The sequence below is a fragment of the Anthonomus grandis genome, chromosome 9 (genome assembly GCF_022605725.1).
Source record: "Anthonomus grandis grandis chromosome 9, icAntGran1.3, whole genome shotgun sequence".
Lineage (NCBI taxonomy): Eukaryota > Metazoa > Arthropoda > Insecta > Coleoptera > Curculionidae > Anthonomus > Anthonomus grandis.
Genome location: NC_065554.1, coordinates 15,371,427 through 15,394,746, shown reverse-complemented (window position 1 = coordinate 15,394,746; position 23,320 = coordinate 15,371,427). Strand labels below are relative to the sequence as shown.

Below are 23,320 nucleotides of genomic sequence, written 5' to 3'. Positions count from 1 at the left end.
CAAACCTTAGTGAATGTAAATATAAAAATTGTTTGTTAAAAATAAATTATGGGGTATAATTCCTAAAGGTAGAATAACTTTTTGGGTTTTTATTAGTAAAAATTTAAAAGAGTAACTCCTTAAAAATTTTTGACTCAAAATATCAGCATGTCAAATATTTAACCAGATAACAATTAAAAGAAAAGGTAAGTTTATGTTGAGTTTAAACTGCGACAGCTCTTCACTACAACTTACTATTCTATTGTGGCTTTCACCTGTATAGATTTCTTCTATTACGCTATCATCTGGCTTTTGCCTAGTTCTTTCCAGTGCTAGATAGCCACTTAAAAAATCTATCATTTTATCGTCGTTTTTTATGTTTAACTTTATTCACTTAGCACCAATCTTATGTATGTAACTCGAAAAACTCATCCATTATCCCAAAGATGCTGGTCATACACTTTTATAAAAGGTAAAAAACACGAAATCTACAGCATCACAAATACATTTAATAAAATAACGAAGGTTACATGTTTCGCTCGACTAGAGCATCATCAGACCTAAACAATAATTAAAATTATGTAACCCGAAAACAGAAGAATTCAACAAAAACTTACCATAACATACACAAAACACCTAATATTTAAGTAAACAAAGATTACAATAAAGTGGCACTATCTATGTACAAAGAACTCAACTAAACAATCAAATCCTTTATACATTTCAGAAATCTAACCATCATTTAAGAGTGTAGAACTACTTGAGGTTATTAAAAACTAGGTGGCCATCAAAATCAAACCTTTCATTAACACAGGACAGATATGGGCTTTTAAAAGCTTTACTAATCTCCATTGTCTTCAACAGGTCTAGTTTTTTACTTTTGTTGCATTGATGCAGTATTTTTATATTTTGGCTGTCAGGAAAATCATGTCTGGAGTCGAGAAGGTGATTAGCAAAAGCTGATCTGGTCACTGTGATTTCGGTATTTTTAAATTTATTGTATTGGGCCTTGTGTTCACTAATCCTAGTAGAAATCTTCCTACCAGACTGGCCGACGTACACTGCAGTAATGTATGTAAGGGCTTAGCCTGGGGTTATTAGTTATTACTTCGACTGGTTCTGATAGGTGTTTCTTACTTAATCGCCTAATGGTCTGCTAAGCTCTTGGTAAAAATTGATCTCAACCCTCTTGCATGTTATTGGCCTCAGTAGTGCTTGAATTACTCTTGGCTAATTTTGCTGCTGATAAAGGGAAATGGTAATCTAAGAAATAGACTTGATTCTGCTTATCTATAGAGATATCATAGATTTATCGACAAAGAGCTACTCCCTAATTGACCCAATAGCGTCTCATACTAGGGTTAGATTAGTAACAATCGGTAATAATTTGTTCTTATTTCGGATATCATATCGGAACTTTTTTCATGCTTAAATGTTATAATAATATTTTATAATGTTACATTTACTATATAGAATAAATATGGCATATTAATAGTTATATGAAAATATTAATTTAAAACGATAAAGGAAATGATTAAAATAGTAAATAGCAGTAGAAGCACAAACAAATTTAAAAAACAGAAACTCATTTTCACTGTATCAATTAAACAATCATATCCAACAATTCTTATTACCTATGGTGAAAAAAAATGTGTAACAAAAATTTTAAGACCAATCAAGAATTGTAGAAATAAACTTGCAGTTATGCGACAAAGTTAATAAAATACCTCCATACCCTTTTAGTAATATGGCAATAGGAAGTTTTTGTTAACCGTCTATTTAACTATAATAATTTTATAAACAAAAATTCAACGGTTAAATATGAAACACAAGATACCCTTAATAAGACCTTAAAAAAAAACACGTTTGTTTAGATAACTCAGGTCGGATTTTCACCTGGAAGAATTTTAAACTAGAAATGACTATTTTTCATGCACTATTAGAAATTATTAAAAAACAAAAATAAAGCTACAACGGGTCTGTACATCGACCTCTCAAAAGCATTTGACAGAATTAATCATGCACTACTGCCAAAATGCTGTAAAGTTATAAAGCAAAAGGAGTGAGCAATGTGAGCATGTTTTATTCATACATATCAATTAGTAAGTTATCACTATCAATTATTAAATTTAAGGATTAACCGAACAAATTATTCATCAGGTACCACAGCCAAATGTAGAAGTGTCCGACAGATTATTATATTGTACAGACAGGTCTTTATATTGAATCAATTGTTGTTCCTGCTTTAGCCAAATGAGAGTCAGGTCAGATCTCTCTGGACCATGGTTTGTCAGGAAAGTGTTTGCATATGGTAGAGAACGGAATCACTTATTTCCTGACAATACATTAGGTTTAAATACTGATAGAAATTATAATTTTTCAAAAATTTAATATGATTTTCATTTACGACAATGTACTTTGCATTAGTACGCTCATTAATTCTAAAGAAAGGAACTAATGTAATTTAATTATTACCCCATTAATGTAGGAATTAATTCCCATATCACAGATCACGTTATTATAAATATCTATTTCTATAGAAATATATAAAAATAAATTCAAATGGAAAAAGGTTATCTATTGGCTGTTAAAATTATCGTTGGCTTCCGAATATTTCCAGATGTAAAATGTATAACAGATTTTGTGACACAGATATTATCATACTTAAAGGAAATGCTTTTTATTGTAAAAATAATTTTAAATATGTATAAAATACTTTAAAATAGAAAGCTCATCATACAACTGGCAGTTTATATGATAGTCCACCAGTTACTACCAGTAATGGGGTAAATAGTGCACATATTAGACTGAATATTGCACACCATTGTAGAGTAGTTATTTCCAGTAGTACAACGAACAGTTAACATTTAACTGATGCCGCACTATTCATCACTTAATGCTACAGAGTCAAATAGGGCTGTATTAGTTTTCAGAAGTGTTTCATCTACTCAACAGGCAGATGTGATCTCATAAATATCGAGTGCATCTGTAGACGGCTAGATCATCGCTATATCGAAACACATTTTTATAGAGTGTCAATGAAGTCTGCGAAATCAATTTCCAAAGCACGTCTTTCCCAAACATTACAACCTGCAGAACTGAGAAAAAAATATCCACAGACACTTTCATAGCACTGGCCCTACTTGTGATATTCGAGTACCATAGAGTTTACCATTTTGTGGCAGTGTATTGGCCAGTGTAATGGCGTACAAATATAAGACCTTATCATCTTATTATAGAAAGCATATATGAAAGTGTGTATGTGTGTCTACAATTGTTTTATACTTTATCCTTGTACTAATAAAGAGAACAGGATAAAACCTAATTGATTAAATTATTTTTTTTATATCCTTGGAATCATTAACACCTTATATGATTAGTGAACTTTGTATTTTTTTGCTTCAGATTATAAAAACATGTATTTAGATTTGCTAAGGGGCAATGCTGAAAATATTATTAGTGTAATATAAAATAGAATTTATTTGAAATTACTAGCAGCTTTAATAACATCAAAATTACTAAATATACTTAAGAGTAGCATTAACTAAAAGAAATATTAAAAAAAGAAAATAGTAAAAATAATATTTTTATTAGCTGCTATATTAGTTAAACTAGATAAGTAATTTAACAAGATTTTTAATAGTTTTATCTAAGGACTAATCAAAATTGCCAGTTTTAAGATCCCATAATATATATACCTTGTAATTAATTTAATCCTAGCCTAAATCTCTAAATTTCTTAAGTGCTGCTGCTTTTTTCCCATTTAAAACTCTTTCAATGAAGCTCTATATTTTTTTTTTTTTAAATTAAATCATTACTAAAAAGAGACCAAAAGTTTATGGATCTGCAAATAAATTTCGTAGCCAGTATTGAAATTTCGTTTATTTTTAGGCCTCTTCGATCAATACTAATAAAGAATTACCTTAAATTTTAAAGACTGAAATTTTTAAACCTAGAAAAGTTGATTAGACTAAATAATAGATAATTCGAGTCTGGATTTTCAGACATGATAACTTATGCTTATATTAAAAAGCCTTATTAACGGACCCAAATTAATTATTAATGACAAAACTTGATGATATTAAAAACGAATATAAAGCCCAACAATGGTCCCTAGAAAATTACTGAAAAGAGGTCTTTGTAGCACACAAACTTTAACCCGAACAATATAATAATTAATTTAATAGTAACTATATCCCACGGAGAGACCCCCGAGGAAATTAGTTCGGTCGGGCAGCGGAAGTCTTTAATTGAGAAAATGCCCTAACGCTTTTAACGTGTAATATATTGCATATGCCTCGCAAAGGCTTTGTTCCACACAGCCATTGCTGTTTTGGCTAAATAAATAGCGTTTTGAGAGGTTTTTTGGTGCTTTAGGCAAATATGTGGTCGTATATAAATTTAACGGCCGCATATAAATTGTTTTATATCTCGTAGTTGCTCATTATAAAATACTATTTAGGGCCAATTTTTCTGCTAAAGTTTATTAACGCTTAGTAGCGGCATCAAAACTTCCTGCAAGTAATTATGCAGCAACTTTGAAAATACTTCAAACTCATACTTTAACGTTCAACTTAACCGTTATTAAATTTAACTAATTGGAGCTTACCGTGGTTAAAATTAATGTATTCTAGCTACATTTCTTTATTTTTATCTTGACATAACTCTACAAAAGTATTGCATTCAAGTTAAGATCGAACAATTATTTTACGTAATTTCTACAAATAAATATAATATTTTAATATATTTTAAAAAATTAATTAAGAAGATACAAATTAGTATACCTTTCATAATTTTATTATAATATTAATATTTATTTAACTAACTATATGCCAAGACCATAATTACTAAAACAACTTCAATAATCAATAATATACAAACAATTTACACGTACAAGTACTTGGTCAGATATTCTAAATAAAACATATCACCTATAATTCTTCCACTCACGCTACTATATATGTTAAACAGATTTGATCAGATTACTGATCTTGGCCTAACCCACGACCCTAAATTACTAAAAAGCGATCTTATTATCACATATTAACAATAATGTTGGGTAAGCTTTAAAGAGGTTTTAGTTCCACTTTCTTAATATCATATTCATCTGGTCCAATTGAAGTCCAAGTGTTTTGCTTATAGTTATTTTTAGTTGAAATATTGAGGCGCTTTAATCTATATTCGTTGCATCAAAGAAGAATTATCTTCTTTGAAACAATTTAATATAAGCTAAGAAAATAATCCTATTCTTCTTTAATATCTATCTCTTTTGGTCTATAGTTTAAATACAAAAAATTCTCAGTATACCATATTGCCTTCTTTTTGCTAAGAACTCGTTTTAATTTATTATTAATATCGCCCTTATAAGCAATGTGAGCTTAATCAAATCTATCATTTATGCAATACACATGCTTCCTTATCGGATCATGTGATCGTTCGTGCTCTTTGGTTTGTTCGTTTAGATCTGGGACTAACATGTTAATTTGATTGTTTTAGATATCTCAGTATCGTTTTCTGTGTCTTTCTATGGGTTTAATGCTTGGTTTAATGCTGTTTCGTATTTACTTGTTCATTTATTGATTAAAGTTTATTTGAAATCTAATTTTTCTTCCGAATTTTTCTCACAGGCATATAAGAACTTTTATAATTTTTGAAATCCACATTTATGAAATTATTTTTTTTAATCACTAATTTTATGAAACGCATATAGTAGTACAATTTTTTTTAGACTAAACTATAGATTACCGTGAAACTGTGGACTTTAGTTAGATGTTTGTTTTAACAGCTGTTTTTTTGCTTTTAATATTTATGATATTAAATGATAATATACGACATAAATACAACACTTAAATTTAACTTGAGTATTGTACGTGCTTTTTTAAGGCTATGAATAATGTTGCCTGCATATTTTGTCTATCCCTGGTCTTGTGATAACGATGAATGATGGTAAGAGTATTTTTATTTTTATGTTGATAAGTTAAGATTTTTGCAACGTACATTTGCCTAACATCAACACGTTATTTACTTCATAGAGTTCATCAAAATCATAAAACAAAACAAGGCTAATAAATTACAGCAACAAGAAAAAAGTAAAAAAAAATAATAACCAAAGAACATGACGAATTCCATTAATAATCGTCACAAGTTGGATTATACCAGCCCACATCAGTTTAAAATCCTACACGATTTACCTATTGTTTCGTTCTCTCTCCTTTTGTTACTTTTTGCTAATTTTACTTATTTTTAGTTAACATAAGTTTTCTTTAAAGTTTAAGATATTTAATAATTAGTCCGGTAATACTTTGTTTATTTTGGTTTATTTACATTGATTTTGCATACAAAAGTTCACCCGGTATAACACACGCGTTTACTGGTAAATTCCTAATATTTAAACTCGACCTATCTTACATTTCCTTACTCTCTTACTCCAATGTTCCTTCCATAAAGCCTTGCTCTTTTATCCTACTTTACCTTATGGACCCCTCGGGGTGAGAGGAGCTAGCTATTTGACCGAGCTCATCCGCCAAAACTTAAAATACGGAACAGGTGTCCGATACCGGAAAGCAGTAGTACTACGGCAATTATTGAATCGGTACCTAAATCTCATGTGAGATAATACCGAAGTGCATCACGTCTTTATCGATTTAATGAAAGCTGATTGGGGTGTTCCTTATATCAACATCCTATACTTCATTTATTACTAGGGTAAGTCGAGTCATTTTTTTTCCTTTCACGTTAAATTGTATCTCTTCTTATTTTGTTTCTATTTTATTTCACTAATTACATAGTCGAAAACAGAAGGATCACCTTATTTCAGTGTGACTGGAGCAGCGTCCCTATTTCTTTACAGTCTGGCCTTGATAACTTGATAAATAATTAAGATCGAAATAACCTTGATTTAAGTAATTAAACATATATTATAAACAGTCCCGAAACACCTATAATACCTTAATAAATTATAAATACTTAATTTAATTAAATTATTATAAAAACCTTAATAATACACAACAATACAAATAAATATTCTAAACAAATTTAGTAAAGTGCCTTGCATTTATATTACAATCTAGGTTCAGAGATTTTCTATTATTGGCCAATCTGGCTGATCTAGTAATAAAACTATTGTATTTAATATTTCTTCTACAATTACTTTTCTCTCATTATTTAAATGTTTCTTTAGCAATTACGATATTACTAACAAAATATATACTGTGTGGCTCTTAATTGCCCCTTCCTCTCTTATCTTTTAAATGCGTTTATAAACCTAAATACTACTTTTTGGTCCCTAGCTCATTTTGCAAAACTTCAAAATAGAGGCGGGGCGCCATTTTGAAAAATAAAATTTAATAAAAAGGGAGTTCATGCGATGCATCGTTTGAAAGCTCCACTGAATGCGTTATGGCCTAGAATATTAAGTCATTACTTCTACCCATAGCAAAATGACAGCCTTTTAAAATCTTATTTTTCGCATTTTTATTCATTTATTTTCGTTATAGTAATTGATGAAACATGCAGTGAACAGGCAAAAAACATTTGTAGAGAATATTTTATTCAGTGATAAATCATCATTCAACATCTCATCATCTTTTCATGAATATCACCATACATCTATTGCGGTAGGTTACTAAACAGGAAATAAACATTACAGTTAAACTACAATAAAATATAGTAACTAAAACATAGGTTAAAGTATGAGCCGGCATTTTAGGAAACTCAATTATCGGTTCTTCTTTTTATCAATGAAAATCTAAATCAAGAAAAATATCATAATATTTTGCGGAAACAATTTATTCCTACGCTTCGGCGACTTAATATCAATTTGAATAAAATTTGGTATAACGAAGGTTGCCCTGTCCATAATATAAAAATAGTTATCAACTTTTTACAAGCTAATCGCATTATTAGCGCAAAGGACACGATTATATAATCTCTTAGATTTATCTCTTAGTAAATTTCTTCTTTGGAGATATACTATAGAGGATATTAATATGAAAAGTTCTACAGTACCAAAAAAGTAATAGGCTTGAATATTGTTTGGCACAAGCCGGTGGTATTCTGGAACATCCAATTAAATAAGGTATTTATAAAGATAAAATTCAGAATTATTATTAATTTAATTTAAAAAATATGTTTATAATTTTATCATATAATATACTATATGTATCATATATATATAGTATATTTTATTATACAATAATTTTATTAATGATTGAGTATTTATGCCAGTTTATTTCGCCTAATTCGTAGCCAAAAACGTAAGAAATACCGGTATATTTTTACCCTTACTCGGTATATTCTTAAGTAATTACAATTTTGTGTATTTTCAAAATTCTGATTTTAATAAATATGCCTAATATCCCATTTAAATTTAATTTTTGTTAAATCCATGACTGACAACAAAAAACGTTTTATTGTGGTTCTTATAAAAGTGTGCTGCAATTTATTTCCTATTTAGGGTCATTACTAATCATGTTAAAAATTTCAAATCAACATTATTATTTTTCCCTTAAATAAAAGAAGCCATGAAACATTGTTTCGTAACTACGGAAACGAAGTACATAATTTTAAATTGTCAAACTTGACGAGTGAGTAAGTGTTGATTTATAACGTTTTAAAAAGCCAAAGTAACGTATAAAATGATGAGTGATGATGACTGTTCCATTTCTGGAACCCCCCAGAACTAACGGAGGCAGTGAATGCTGCATCATTGGAACTGTCACCAGTAAAATCTAGAAATAAAATATAACTATGCATACAACCACTTCATGGACTACCGTACGAATAAAAATGTAACTTCTTTCTCGAAAAATGTTGTAATGGCATACTTCTTGGAGCTTAGTTCCAAGATGAAATCTTCAACTTTATGGGCCAATTATTCAATTCAATTCAATTCCCAACCCAACCCAACCCTTGCAATTATACATGATGTGGATATATCTAAATATTCAAAACTTCGGGCATTCCTGAAACGGCAAGCACATGCCTATAACCCAAAAAAATCCAAAATTTTAACTAAAGAAGAAATAAACAAATTTATTCAGGAAGCTTCAGATAAGGAATATTTAATTATTAAGGTAATTTACAAAACTTCAAATTATATTTGGATTCTTGACATGCTTATTTATTGTTGTAGGTAGCTGTAATATTTGGAATTTCCGGAGCTTGCAGAATGGACGAGCTGGTTAAACTGACTGTACAAGATATACAAGACCTAGTATCTAAAGTTTTAGTTACCATACTGGATTCAAAAACTAATACATCAAGATCGTAACGAAATGTACTTAAATCTATACCGCATGAATACCACTCGGTTTTTTTTTAAGTACGAAAATGAAAAAGGTTGTAGACAAGTAGTAGGTGTTTCTAAATTGTCCAATTTAGAAACATGCCTAAAATAGTGGCCAGTTATTTGAATTTGCCAAACTCAAAAGAATATACCGGCCACTGTTTTTATCGGTTGTCTGCCACAATGCTTGTTGATTCTGGTGAAGATATTACTAGTTTAAAGAGACTGGGTGGACGGAAATCAACAAACGTCGCTGAAGGATATACAGAAGAGTCTCTTACTAATAAGGAAGAAGTGGCAAATAACATTTTCACAGCAGAAAAAAATCAAGAAAGTAAATCTAATATTTCTAATACTGCAGTAACGCCCAATATTAGTTATTGTCATACAAATAAATTTATTAGTTTGGAAAATATTTAACAAAATAATGCTATTAGTTCCCAAGTTCTTCCAGTTTTCAATACTTGTACTAATTGTCAAATAACAGTAAATATAACAAATAATAAGTAATAATTTTAAAATATAATGTTAACCTTATTTGTGCTGAAAGTTTTAAAAATAAAATTGTTTAGGAAAAAACCTGTCCGCATTTATGTTCTAAGGTTTACTGTATTAAAATAACATTTCCTTACAGTACAGAAGTGAATATTTCCTTTATACTGTTATTTTCGGTTGCCAGGCAACAATCAAGTTGGAGGAAATATTGACTTTTTCTTTCAAATATGTTGTCAAAAATGTTAATATTTTTTATCGATTTTCGAAAAAATACTTTACTAATAGCAAAATATGATAATGTATGTGATAAATAATTCCTTACAGCAAGGTAAATTAAATATATTATTGACAAATACTCAAAATTCGTGCTCCTAGTCGGTCTGTAAGTTATCTACTACTTTGTGGTATTTATACAATCCTTTCAGGGGTGATAGCTGACCTAATTTAAATATTTCTTGAATATTTTCCAATAAATACCCAAATTTCAAGCTCAATACAATAATTACAATAATTGATATCTAAGTTTAAAAGTTTATTTTATTTTGTCTAATGTTTATTTACTCAAATACCATAAATTCCAAGCATCTGTGGTAACTGAAGAAAAAAAAAACATTGTAACGTAAAAAATAGTTGAAGAGTGGAATACCTCATTTGATGTGTGAATAATATTAAATAAAATTGTTTTCGTTGTTCAAACCTTTTTGAAAATACGCCTAGTTACTACCCTTTATTTAAATAATTGACAATTTTGAGAATTGTACCCTCTATGTAGGGTATCTTATTGTAATGTAAAATATAATGTTTAATAAAACACAATTTCGTTTATTTTTATACTCAGAATGTTTACCGCCATTTTTGACACAGACACGGTCCCTATTTCTTATTCCATTGGTGGTAACCCTTATCGTCATTTCTTTTTTATTCTGTCAAAAGCCTAATTGCATCTGTCAACCAACTCTTTTCTCGTTCTTGTCTCTATTGTGTGTAGAAGCTGCTTTGCCCGACCTCAGATGAACAAATCCAGGGATGCTAGATCAGGCAATCAAGAAAGCTAAGGAAAAATTACACCTCTGCCGATCCAACACTCCCTAAAACAGTCATCCAAGACATTCTTGACAGCCAAGGTCTAATGCGCTGAACAGCCATCTTGTTGGAAGGTTGTTGGCATTTCTCATGTCAAAAATCCAGCTTTAACTAGATGATAGAGTATAATATTTTTTATTTAATTATAAGCCCAATAAAATTTTTACACAATTAGTCAGCACAGCTGGTTCTAAGCAACTAAAGACTAAAAACACACTTTTTTGTTTATTAAGAGGGTTCCTAACCCTGCAGAAATGAACAAAATGCTACCAGCTTAGGTAAAATTTTGTTTATATAAGCTGCCTCACAATAGAGGCCCTAATTCTAAAAGCCCTAATGATCCAGTAATTTTAGTTTACCTGAACTCTCCTATAATATCTAATAATATAGGCTCTAATTCTAAGAATTGGTCAGACAAGTTTTAGCGATGAATGCAATTTTATTTAATCTTATTTAAAAATGAAACAGACTATTTTATTTTAACTCTAGATATATTTCGCACATTTCAATGTCTCAGTATTTACTCTCAGCTAACGCAGATAATTGACTAAATTTATGGTATTTAATTTATTAAACATTAAACAAAATAAAATATACATTGAAATTTAGATATCAATTATCGTAAATTGCGCTGTATTTCCGATTAAGGGTAATTACAAATCTGTATTTTTTATGCCTCTATAGTAATTAAAACAATATAAAAACCTTCACCACACATTTTAATAAGTATCAAAGTCTTCTTGATACTTATTATAATGCTGCAACAAATTGGAGTAAGAGGTGTAGTCTGGAATATTTTTATCTATTATGAAGCAAATTTTAGAAGACTTATTTTGAAGTTATTATATTATTTGCAGATCACTCTGCTTTTTAAAAAAATTAACATAAATGGAATTATGTTTTTCCTAATATTTCTAAAACACGATATAAGTAATTTTTTATTTATGAAACTTAGTTAGCTAATTACCACGCTACACAATCTACTTACCCTTTTGAACTGTATATTATAACTTCCTTAGTTTTATTAAAACCTCCTGTTTCGACCAAAAATTTTCATCTATTAATAAATTCAATTCAAGGTACATGAATACCTTGAAGAATATTCCGTTTGAATAAACGAAGTAACAATTAGTCTTAACGGATTTATGCTTTTAAACACAAACCGAAAATTGTATAAAATGGTCAATGAACTTTAAAAACTAAACAGAAATGAGGAGACGATTCTCGTAAAAGACTTTTATTGATAGCGACATTTAAATACGCCCTATTTTCTAACAAGATGGAACGGCATGCAGATAAATGTATAAATTTTTAGCATTTTACTGCATTTCAATTGACTTGAATATAAAGCCCTGTTCGAACGGACCATCACGCGTCACTCCGTTAAAATATATATTAGGATCAAATTTAGCATTTTACTTTATCCGTTAAAATCCTGCAAAAAAAAACTTGAACCGGTATGATATATAAATTTCTATTCTTTGTTAAGTCCTATAACCTAGGTGATAGAAATTAATACCGTTTAATATCAAATAGGACAACAATTTAGGGTGTTAATATTTGCACGTCCGTAATAATTCTGCAGTTTCGTGGCTCGCCCGGAAAGCTAATCCGACGTGCAGTGCTTTCATTAATTACCGAAGGACGCAGACTAGAACACTTAATGGAATAAGCTACACGACCTGACAGGAGCGGCTACGCGTATGCAGACTCTAAAAATTTAATTTATATTTTGTAGGGTTTTACATACCTGAATATACAGCACAGTGCAGTGAGCTTTAAATGGTATTTTATATTACCTAAGTAGATTAAGGTAATAAGCTTGAGTGTTTAGTTTATTAATGGAAGTAAAGGGTATATAATTTGACTGAAAATTTTGAGGTGGACGGGAAATGTCTGAAGTGATAAACAAAAAACGTGTATTTTAAATTTGAGTATTAAAATTCAATTGAGTTTTGTAATGTTTTAGCTAAGTTATATAAATTGCTTTTACATTTTCAAAACAGAACTCTGCAGACAAACCAAGTCTACTGAATTTATTAGTTCAGTACGCAAGAAGCCTGTGAGTCACTTATATTAGTAAAAACGCTTTTACTACCACTGAGTAGCATAAATTATTATTGTTTTTATGGATGATAAGGAAACTATTTAAACTAATGGTCTTCCGACCAAATCAGCGAATTTCCTATTGAGAATTTTATTTGTTAATTACTTCAGATTGATTGCGTCTAAGAGTATTAAAATTAAATAGTTTTGTAGTTAGTAAAATTAAATTAATATAGGTTATTGCTATCTATTTTAAATAAAAACGAGATTCAACATCCATTTGTTTGTCTTCAACTGCTTTTTCTCGGCCAGAATGAGATGAGATTTGTTTAAAGTCACAGAAATCAATTCGCGTATTTACCGGAGTTTCGTATTGATTTGACAACTCAGATATTTGTCGTAGTATTATTACATAGATTAACCGATTTACAATTACTTTAAAAGAGGATTTGTTAAAGCTTAAAGAGAAAATTTTTCAAATCCAGGTGAAAGTGTTCAATATTCTGAAGGTAGCCACTAGAGAGAAAGCTAGAAATGAAACGAAAAAGGACATTGCAATTTATAGCCAAATAGTCAGGCTATCTTAAGAGCCTTCCGAGTGCACAGATCAAATTTTAAACTGATGCATGAGTGCAAAGTTACTCTGAAAATCTCTGAAATCTGTTGGCTAAAGAAGAGTTAGTTTAGCTAAGTTGGGTTCCAGGATGCAGTAGAGTAGAGGAAAACAAGCGATCGGACGAGTTCGCGAGGTACGGATCATCTATCCCACCAGTTGATCTAGAACCTTACATCGGACTGAGCAAAAGGCAGATTTAATAATAATAATAATAATAAGCTTTATTTCCAACAGGTTACATATACCCAGTTACAGGAGAATCAATTAAATATATAAAAGTACAAGTACGAATGCATGAACTGTATTAGATTCATGCAACTAAACTATAAAAGAATTGCTATATAATAACAAAAAGTAGTGAGTTTGAGAAAATAAATAATAAAAAATTAACACTAAATTAGGATAGGAATCAAGAATTCATTTAAATCAAAAGAGCAGAAAAAAATTAGTAAATAAATGTATTCAAAGTAAAAACTAAATACCTAAAAACTAAATAACCTAGCCACCACCACCGACCATACGCAGGTGACTCAAAATAAGTGCCAAATTGTCATAGTGAATGTCACAAGAATCAGCAATAGTGTTAAAGTTTTGATACGTAAAGTGAATAAGACTCTGGTACAGAATGTTGGACTTGGCTGTGTCCAAGTTAAAAGTTGTACACTGTCTAGATTCTGGGCGTGGTATATGAAAGCAAATCCTTTGCAAAAGGGATGGGCAGTCAATTTTATGGTTAAGTAAATTAAACAAGAATTTCACCGAATGCATTTCTCTTCTCTTCGCAAGTGACCGTTCAGTATATCTAGAAAGCAGCAGGTTATGGTCAAAACCCCTTGAAGGATAGACTCCATCATCCTTAAATGCCAAACATTTAAGGAATCGCCGTTGGACTGATTATAATAGGTGAATGTGCTGGTTGTAAATGGGAGACTTAATTATGAGGGAGCTGTAATCCAGCCTGGATCTTACAAATGCATAGTAGAGAGTTTTGGCAGTGGCAGTATTCGAAACAAGTTTGCAATTTCTAATAATAAAGCCCAGCATGCGAGTAGCTCTAGAAACAGTATCTTCGATGTGAAGGATAAAAGAAAATTTTTGGTCAAAGCTGACTCCAAGATCCTTAAAACAGGTAGACCTTGCCAGAGACTCTCCATTAACTGAGTAATTAAAGACAACTGAACTTTTAAATCGAAACTAGCTGGCCACATTACACTTGGAGACATTAAGGTTAAGCCGGTTCAAAGTGCACCAATGGTGTACAGTATTGATGTTCTCTCAATAGACTCAATCCTATGGAAAAGCTTTAGGTCATCAGCATATGCTAACCGAGAGCAATTGAGGGTGAGTCATTAGCGAAAACGTTAAAAAAAAGGGGGCCAAAGTTAGAGCCCTCAGGAACTCCAGAGGTGGGTGAAAAACAAGCAGATCTAAAGCCTTAGACCACTACAAACTGAGAGCGATTAACTAAATAGGAGTTAAGGAGCTTTATCAATCGATCGTAGAATCCAAACTGGCATTCAAGCTTATTTAATAGGATGAAGTAGTCAATCTTGTCAAAAGCCTTTTGAAAGTCTGTGTAGATAACATCGATTTGACCTCTATCATTAAGTGCTTCGCACACAAACTGAGAGAAGAATGCTAGGTTTGTAGTACATGAGCGGCCAGAAACAAAGCCATGTTGATCGTTGGCCAGCATGGACTTGACCTTGGGAAAAATTAATTTATAAAGAGCCAACTCGAATAACTTTGCTTTTGAGAAACTTGCTCGCCATTATAATGTCGGTAGCCGCGAGCGCGACGACGTCTATGCAAGTTAAGGGAGGTTCAGAGACGACAGGATGATCGCCTGGAAGTGAGTTCGTGTATACACTCCTGAAATAATCTCCAAAAGCGGGCGCAATGCTGTCAGGCGTATTGTATGATTGGTCTTTTACATTTTACCTTGAAGGGTACCCCTCTAGCGAAAGTGTTGTTCAGTATATCATAAAAAACATCGCATGCAGAGTTGACGTCCTGTTGCACCATGACAGATGACCAATCAGTATCTAGCAGCAGCTGATACAAAAGCGGAAAGTTAGCCTTTCTAAAATTAAATTCCTTTATTTCAGCTTTATTAAGGGGTAGGTTATTGATAGAGATAAGGCCTGCATGGAATTCAAATGACAGAGAAGGATGATAGGTATCCTCCGGAACAAGACTTGCACCGCTGTTAAGTACAGAGATATTAAAACTTGCAAAGATTAAATCCAAACAGCGAAGATTGTTATTTACCACGTTACTGAATTGCTTATAGTTTAGGAAATCAAAACTTTAAATAAAAATTTCTAAGAAGTTGACGTTTACTATTGGGAGATACCGCGTGTTCAATATAAGTGGGGACATTAAAGTCTCCCAGGATAATCACATGTTTAGAATAGATTACATTAACCATGGAAAAGGCTTCGAGAAAGCGTTCTAATTGCACGGAGTCGATGGAAGGAGGAACGTACAATACAAAAATATACAGTATGAAATAATTAAATTTAACTCTACATCCTACCAGGTCGATTTCCGAGGAGAGGTGGTTCAGAATCCCCAGTAGAACATCACCACCCCTTCAAGCAGCAACAAGGTCAGTTCTTCTGTCAGAACGGTACATTACGTATGAGTTGGGAAGGGTTTCACTATCAAGTATATCATTTTGGAGCCAAGTTTCTGTGATGGAGATAATATCTTAGCCAGAAGTAGACGCAGCACTAAAGAAGGTATTGGTCTTGGAGCGCAGGCCGCGGGTGTTCTGGTAATAGCAAGAAACTAGATTTTTTAAGGAGTGTTTTTTAGTGTTTTTTCAGTAGGAATCCGACATCCCCATGGTTCACCAGTGTGATCTTAACTGGTCCGCAGCCATTACAGTTGGGTTTTCCAAATCTAGACCCCTTGGATATAGGAATATTATGGCCACACACATCATTAAGCAGAGTAGAGATGTCTGCTGTGAAAGTCGGATCTCAGACGACTCAGACTTTAAAAGCATTAAATTGCAGTTACGTTTTTGCCTCTCCATAATTTCCTGCAACACAATATTACTAGCCTCGGCGTTTGATTGAGTAAGTGGTGGTTGTTGAGACTTGCCATTGGAAGCCAATGGCATCATAGATGAGGTAACCTCCACCTGTAATGCATCCAACTTTATCCTGACCCTTTCAAGTTAATCCAGTACAACAGGCAGTTTACATATTTCAGTCTTCAGCACTCCAACATCCCTTTCAAGTACTCCTACACGATCGATCAGTCCCAGCAGGTGCTTGACGCTGCCTAAGCACTCTTTACAGTAGAAGGGCATAGATCTCTTGCTAAACACCACTGTCCTGATTTCAGTAGCACTTAAATCACTGCAGCTTTGACAGACCATGCTTCTACCATGGTCGCAAGGGTAACTAAAAACTTCCCCATTTCTTTTAGGTTCTCTACAAGTAACTGCAGTCTTACACTTAGTGCAAGAGCCAGACATTGCGATATCGGTACCCTCATCCAGCTCTACTCACACCACTAAGGCAAGTGGAAAACGCCACTTGGTCATGGGAGGAAAAACTGTGTCGATATTGCAGCAATTTTTCTCTTTCGATGGGTTCTAGATATTATTATAGTTTTTTGTAACATGTACACACACAAATCTAGTGACTCATTTTTGAATCAAATTTGTTAAATTATAATCCTATTTTATTTGATTTTCTGGCATTTTTAAGGTCTTTAATTTGGTTTTTACAAGCATTTTCTTGTTTATTTTTTAAAGGTAGTTAATATTATTGTTTAATTTTTACAATTCGTAATTACTTCTAGGACACCAAAACCAGTTTTTAATTTGTGGATATTTTCTTGAGAGCCTAGAGATTTGGAATTTTCAGCCTTTAACTTGAAAGTTTTAGTTTGAAAGAAAATTCAAGCAGGTTAATTTTTTTGGCAGATTTCTAGATAAGATATCAGATTTTACGTATATTGATTTTTTTTTTGGACTGCCTGGACATAAATGGAAATAAGTAAATGCTGGACATAAATAGGGTTAAAAGAGTGCAAAATAATATAAAAAAGTGGCCGTAATAAATAAATTTTACGTCTGAAATAAATGCTCGCTGTATCAAATAACGTAATCAAAAATGTTCGGTGCTTATTGCTGAATTCAATATTTGACGCATCCTCCAACCCAAGTTTTGAGTCACACAAGAAAATTGTTTAAACGAATATTGTGGGAAATTTTATTATTTACAACTTTTGTTAAAACGTAGGTAACAATTTCGCAAGTTATACACGAAAAAGATAAATAGCTGTACGATTCCATACCAGACAGAGCCAAAAAAATTGGCTATTTTTTTTTAAATAAAAAATTTATATTAAGTCTAATAGTAATCTTACATTTTGATTGTTTATTCGTATTTTAATTTTTGCGTCAAAACTGTAAAAGTTAAATCTATCTTTAAAAATTATCTTCACATATGCATATAAGAAATTCAATTCCCTAAAAAAAAACCTTTCATTGAATATTTTCTGCAGAAGAGCCATTTCCAAATAATTAAACTTTAAATATAGATATACCTTTTTTATTTTAGAATTTTGTAACTAACGAACAAATAAATTTATGAAAAATAACATAAATTCTTAACGGTAATTTAATTCTCTACAAAAAAAGGTCTTTTAAAGTTTCAACATTAGATCACTCTTTCAATAGTTATTCAAAATTTTATTAATAGTAAATATTTAACTTAAATTAAAATAAATTAGTTTGTTAAGTTATCTGACCAACAATTAAGATTGTTGCTCAGAACATTTTAAGTGAAAATTTTGTGGAGGTTTACAAAACTGAGTTAAAAGATGTGTCCGAATTATTTCGAATTTTAGTTCCTAATTTTACAGGACAGTCTACTAATATTAAAAAAAGATATTCAGAAATAATTATGTATTTTTTAGTAGTTTGGCTTTATTGTATTCATTAAAATTCTAAAATTGTAAAATAAACTAATAAGCAAAAACATTAATAATAATTTTAATTTGCCTATATTGTCGGATAATAATTTGTCTGGTGCACGTTTTAAACAAAATTAATCATTTTGTATTCTGATAGGATTTGCAATTAAACTTTAATTTTGTTAATTACACATTTTGAACGTGATGCTTAATGACATATAATGAAATAGCCTGCATTAAAACTAATATCTAAATAAACTAGCATAAAGTTAGTTAGTTTAGCAGTCTAGTTTAATTTTGGCAATACATGTTTTTTAAACCCAAATTATTATTTGTTTATGTTACAGAAACCATCTAATTAATGCAGTTAAGCTGCCATGGATTATCGATACAAACAACGCTTGAGATAACAATAGCATTATAGATAGGCGAGGCTCATAATTACCTGATGCACAATACCAGTAATATGATAACAGGATATTTTCAAATTAAATGCGTAAAATATACAATGTATAAATATATGAAGTAATTTAAAAATAAGCATAAATCGCATGCGAAATCGGAACATTTATGCCATGTTAACAAATGTAAAAATATATGTGCATTAACATTTTGACTTTACAAGCCTCAGAATTTCAAAATTTTGGCGAAAAAATTAGGTAAGGAGGATCAAGACTTTAAATAACTTTGTATCTAATTTTAAGCTAAAATTAAAATTTCTTAGTATATTTGAATTGGATAGTAATACATATTCAATAAGGCAAGTATGTATTCATTTTTCTTGTTATATCTGTGTTAGTACGTACCGTTAATAAAAAATCTGATCGTTTATTGATTCAAACTAAGTTGCAAAAAAAAATATTTTAAAAATATAAGAAAAAGACACATTATTTAGAAATTTAGAATAATTTAAATTTGAAGTAAAATTATAGTGAACTGAAAATCTAAGTAAATACTATATTATGACCTTTTATATAAAATATAAATAAAAGTTCATACTAAATCCGGGTAAAAAAATAAAAATAAAAAGTTCTTATTCTAACTCAGTTCAAAAATGCTTTCTAAAGAAGCACTGTTCCTCTAATAGCTGACACAATTAACGAAAATTTTATCTAAAGATCTTTTTCTGTTTAACAGAAACTTGGCAAAGAGAATAAAGGCATAAATTAAGAAAGATAATACTATTGATTGGGGGTTTTATTTGAAGAATTTTTCCCTCACAATTAAATTAGGAAACTGTATCAATATTTAAAAACCTGCGAAAATATATTATATAGATCCAAGATTTTTAATTTAGAAAGACAAGAAATTTCAACATTAATAAGGTGAGTCAGATACCAGGAAGATAAAGATAAACCCAACCCCATTTTTCCTACTTTAGTTGAATATGATTTTAGTTTAAAATTGTGAAACCTCAGGGTTTGTTTTTTATTTAAGGTGGTTCTTTAAGAACTTCGCTGATGGATTATAGGAAAACCATAAATAAAAAAATATTTTAAATTTAACAACGTGAGAGAGTTAATGGGGAACATACAGCTATGTATAATGTTATAGGTGTTATATTATTTGGATATCAACCTCGTCAATTTGAAATAAATCCCCTATATATTATACCATATTTAGATTCTATGTAAATATGTAACATATTTTATCATCAAATAGTCTAAAAACTTATAAATTTGGGGTTCTTAGAATATTCGACAATTTTATCTTAATTATATTTTTAATTATTTTATTGAATTATTAATATTTTGAAATAAATATTAATAATTATTAATTAATTTAGGCCAATTTTTAATTACATATATTCTAGAGTAAAATGTTTACTTATATTTAAACAATATAAATCTTTGCTTAAGAACAATAATGATTTTTTGATATCTTAAAAATTACTTAATTTAGTTATAGAATATTACCCATAAAATATGCTTATAATTTCATGCATAATTTAATAATATATAAAATAGGTCATTTTAATTTACGAAATTGTCATCTAGTTTCGGTTTAACTAAAAATAATCCAGGTTGCTAAATTTTTAATATTTTCCTTACGATATATTTAGGCAGTTTCTAGAGAACTACACGATATAAAATTATATCGTGTAGTTCTATATTTAATTCGATAGAACTTTTAACGAGAACCCTTAACGTAAAAATCAATGACTGTAATTCTCGTAAATTAAGTAAAATTCTAGTATAATAGAGAAAATATGTATAAAAGATAATTTGACGAACTACATTGTTTAGAAAAGTTATATTATATAATAATCCTAAAAATTTAATTGTAAGTGTTTTAAAAGATATATTGACAAAAATTGGGTATCCCATTAATAGATCAAATACCTAATTTATTTATGGATTTATAGATCTGGCTCTTGAAAATATCTGCGAATTTTTGTCAAAATTAATAGTATATCGTTTTTCTAAGAGGAGATTGCATATTAGCGTTAACGCCCACTTTTATAAAATACCTACTTATTTTATTTGCAACAAGTTAAAAAAAAAATTTTAGTGGGTTATAAATCACGTAGTTGAACGCTTTATAGATTACAAGCCGCGAAGGGCGCTAGTTTAAGGGCTAACCAATTCCTAAACCGATATGAGGTCAACAGTTTACCTTATCGGCTAGTAGGCACGCTTTTGGCGTACAAGGCACTTTATCACCGTAAAATGGCCAACGCCTTTTTACCCTAGAATCTGACTAGGATGTCTATTATAATATGCCTTCGCCTACGAACTTATTTAGGAGGAATATATTTTAAAATGGGTTGAAACCTATTTGTAGTAGCTTAAATGTTATATGATTTATTTATAGAGAAGTGTAAAAGCTAATTAGTGGACTAAATCAACAGGTACAATACTAATATAAGAAGTTATAAAAGCTAATGAACACGGATAAATGCTTGTAAAGGGTGTCAAGGTACCGTATATCACCTAGGAAAAACCTAAAAATTGTTTTATTTGAAATAAATGTAATTTTTTAGTGCTCGAAATAGTTTTTAAGCTTTGTCAAGAAAAAAGTCTTTTTTTTTAAATCTCATGAAAGTTTCTAAGAATATTACTTGAATTTCAATAAATTAACAACTGAGTGAGCTATTATGCATACACCCTTTAGGCTTCACCGAGGTAATAGCCTTGAAAAAGCCAATAAGGTGTCTGGTCTGCTTACTGGGCAAACCAAAAGTATTGCCCAGATATTTTAATCTAAGGCACGTAAATGTTGGACATTTTTCAGCGTGACCTCTAGTTTCATCCTCTTTTCAACACCAACGGAATTGTCCACAATAGACTCAGTTATAGACAGCACTTTAGTTTGCTAATTAAATACAATCAAAAATATAAATATTAAAATTGCATAGAAGATGATATCTAATAATTCATATTAAAACTAGCTAATCTTAAACATATTAAGGTAAATTCTGCAGAGGAACAGAGTTTAAGCAACAAAACTCGAACTACTGCCTACTAATTAAATTTTATTAAGGGAGGAGGATAAATGAAAAATAAATTAAAGAATTATATTTTAAAGGAAAACTTTTAAAGTTAGGTATGAGATTAGGGGTTTAAAAGAAGAAAGAATTAAAAAACCAGTTGTTTTCGAACTGAGTTTGTTTGTTGGTACAAACATAATGACATTTTATTGCTTTTGTAATTTTCAGAACTTTCAAGAGATTCAACAACAACCCTTTTTGATAAACATGCACCACCTCAGTATTCCCTTCAGGTTTAAACTTATGTTTAGTTTCAAGAATTTAATTGGCAAAAGGAAAAAAGTTTAGTAATAAACCTCTTTCAGTTATTTTTTATTAATTTAGTATGTTCTTTTACACGAAATTCTATTTTCCTTCCTCTTTCACCAGTGGAACATACATTACAGTCAGAATAAGAATATTTAAATCTGTAAACTTCATCTGTGAGTGACACGAATCTTGGCTTCTATATTGACAAAATGCATTAGCAAGAAGTTTGAGGTCTTGAAACAAACATTTAATTTTCGACTATAATGATAATTTTTCTGAAAGATCTTTGCCACCTAATTTGATATTTTATCGTAAAATGTGATAATATATGTTAGTATTTGATTTCTTTAGTGTATTTATAAAGAAGTTTTGCATTTTATATGAATGTTTAGAATATATTTTATTGATTGTGTTGTCAAGATTGTTTGTAGTTCTAGTCTTTTAATAGTCTTTTTAAATCATGTATATTTTGAGTATAAATATATTCTAGAGCCCAATGATGAGAAGTTATTTTATCGAATTGCATGAATTTTAAAACAATATTGGCACTTATTTTGTATGCAGAAAATGCTTTGGTTTAGGTAAACATTTTTCTAATAAGCATATTTTTCCAATGCTGAAAACAACGTTTAAGTTAGTATTTCTATCAAGAAAAAGTAGCGTTTTCTTAAATATCTCCATAAAGGTCTTAAGAATTATAACGTTCATAATTTTACATCTATTTAGAGTAACATTTTTTAAATTTGAATGACAGAGAGCAGCTAGGGGTTTATACAAATAACACCAACGCGCTTTAGGTTATCCGCATTTCTAGGGTGTAGAGCTGGCATCCTCCATCCCAAGTGCCAGTTTCCAGTTAAAAAACATGCTACTCCCACTGAAATCCGGCTTTTCAGCCTCTTTAGACGCAATTTTAGTAATATACTAAAGCTATGTTTATCTGTCTGGTGTCTAGTTCAAATACTTATCTATTTATTATTATATAAGCGGATATACATTTATTTACGATAGTGAATTGAATAACTATACTGCTTTAAATATTCAATATACAAAAATAGTCAACCAATAATAAAATCTGTGTTACTAGAGTGTTTTTAGTAACACAATTTTTCTTCAACTCTGTCTTAAGTAGAAAGTT

General features: G+C 30.3%; 1 protein-coding gene across 2 annotated transcripts in view; it reads right to left on the bottom strand.

The window, feature by feature from the left end:
• LOC126740249 (ly6/PLAUR domain-containing protein 6B-like) overlaps positions 1-23,320 on the bottom strand; it is a 396,612-nt gene that overhangs the window by 61,351 nt on the left and 311,941 nt on the right. The window lies entirely within an intron of this gene.